Source organism: Macaca thibetana, chromosome 14 (assembly GCF_024542745.1).
Source record: "Macaca thibetana thibetana isolate TM-01 chromosome 14, ASM2454274v1, whole genome shotgun sequence".
Classification (NCBI taxonomy): domain Eukaryota; kingdom Metazoa; phylum Chordata; class Mammalia; order Primates; family Cercopithecidae; genus Macaca; species Macaca thibetana.
In genome coordinates, this window is record NC_065591.1 from 67,872,561 (window position 1) to 67,874,601 (window position 2,041).

General features: G+C 59.0%; 2 non-coding genes across 2 annotated transcripts; one reads left to right on the top strand and one right to left on the bottom strand.

Annotated features, from left to right (window-relative positions):
• The first annotated feature begins 1,017 nt into the window (after positions 1–1,017).
• On the top strand, positions 1,018–1,089 carry TRNAP-AGG (transfer RNA proline (anticodon AGG)). Its single transcript has one exon. It is a non-coding gene; the product is annotated as a tRNA-Pro (tRNA).
• A 223-nt stretch (positions 1,090–1,312) lies between these two features.
• On the bottom strand, positions 1,313–1,384 carry TRNAP-UGG (transfer RNA proline (anticodon UGG)). The gene has a single exon. It is a non-coding gene; the product is annotated as a tRNA-Pro (tRNA).
• Between the last annotated feature and the right edge of the window lie 657 nt (positions 1,385–2,041).

A 2,041-nucleotide genomic window follows, 5' to 3' on the forward strand; every position in this document is an offset into this window, starting at 1 on the left:
GAGAGCCAGAGCGAGAGAGAGAGCGACAGAGAGCGCAACGGAAATTGGCTGGACTGATCTGCACCGCTGGATCTGCACCGCTGCTAGCATTGTGATGGAGGCCAGCACAGCCACTACCTTCCGCTCTCCTACGGGAGACAGGGGGCGGTGGTGGGGAGCTCCCAGTTCTCTCTGGCAGGCAAGAAGGCAGACCTTGTGACCCCTTTTTCACCAGGGGGGCATGCCAAACACATTGGCTACATGTCCCAAGGACACTGAGCCACAAGGTGGAAGGGCTCCATGGAACCTGTTTCTCGGAGTGGGTCTGGCACCCCTGTTTCCCACAGAGGCTTCTCCGGGAGCCTAGAACCCATGGACCGTGGACGCAGAGGCCAAGCACGGGAAACCGTGCCTGGCGCCCCACATGTTGGGAGGCCCATTCGGTGAACCCGAGTCGGTGGGTTCCGCCCGGGATTCGGTAGCTAAACCAAGAAACTGCACATCTGACCCAGCCCTGACCGAAAAGTCAGGCCAAAGCCTCGCAATGTTAGTTACCCTCCCACAAAGCTAGACATCCAGGAACCCAGGATTACCCAAGCTGCGCAATCATAATGACGATGATGATGGTGAGGTGATGTTTGGAACGCAGGCGCGTTAGGGAACTCCACACATGATTCAGGGAGAATTCTCCTGCCCGGGATCCCAGTCCACCGCCCCCAGCTCCCGGTCTGCAGTTCTCCGCGTTCCCGCCCCAGCTCCCAGGTCCAGTGTAAACTCGTGGTCCCTGTGTCTGCAGAAAGGCACGTTTCCCCGCTGCAGCGCGGACTGGCTGCGTTCTCCCTGCGTCCAGATCCAGGGCTCGCGGGCGACAGAGCGAGTCTCGGGGTCCCACTGTGCGGATACAGGATCGGATACCGGAGGCGAGCCCAAAGTGCACAGGCCATTGCGTGGGTCCTGTTCCGCTGGGACGCAAATGCGCAGGCTCTAGGGCGCCTCCTATTCTACTTACAAAGTGAAACAAAACGCTTTGTGAGCCGTGGCTCGTTGGTCTAGGGGTATGATTCTCGCTTAGGGTGCGAGAGGTCCCGGGTTCAAATCCCGGACGAGCCCTTATTTTCTTTCCCTTCCTTTTCCCTCATCTCAGTACCCTAAATAACAGCACTTACCGAACTGGAAGAATTCTTTAGATAGCAACCAGTGGGCAAAACCGCTCGCTCGTTTTCAATCGTCGATGCGACCTCTTCGAATTGTGCCAGGTCCCATTTCGCGTTCATTAGGACTGTAGAACGCCAAGTTACGTGTGCCAAGCAGATAAAAGAAGTTAAGAAAAGAGGGGCTCGTCCGGGATTTGAACCCGGGACCTCTCGGACCCAAACCGAGAATCATACCCCTAGACCAACGAGCCAGCTGCTCAAGCTCTTCGCTTTGAATTTACTAGAGTCGAAGGCAGTGGCAAGAGCGTGGGGCAGCGCATGCGAGAACTAGTCGGGTGGGGCGTGGTTTCTATGCACAGAAATCCACGCGATCCCCTTGAACAAGCAGGGATTCAGGCCTGCTAGTGTCCCCCGACTTTGCTCCTAAGAACGTACCGCGCCCCCATTCTACCCGGAAACCCTTTCCTCCCTGCCCCTCAACTCCTGTCCCCGCGAACCCTCAATCACCGGCGGGACACACCCCCGCCTTGGAATCCCAGATCTATGCTTCCCGCCTCCAGCGCCCGGGCAGGGGCTGCCTCAGGCTCGGCATACAGCAAGTGCCTAATCAGTTCAGGCCGAATGCTGGACACAGTGCATCGACCCCAAAAGCGATGTGTCAGTCCAGGGCCTGAGCGGAGGGTGCGCAGGCCGCGGACGAGGGCGACACAGAAGGGACGATGTGAACGAGGCCAAGGCGGCCTCAACCCTGCAGGGGCGGGGCAGCGACTTAAAGACCGAGGCTTTCCGCAGCTCCCCCAAAATGGAGACCGCTTGGCCGCGCGGCGGAGGGAGCACGGAGCCTGGAGCACCGAGTGCTAAAGTGGCAGCGCGAGTGCGCGCGAGGATCTGGCGCAGAGGGCAAGCAA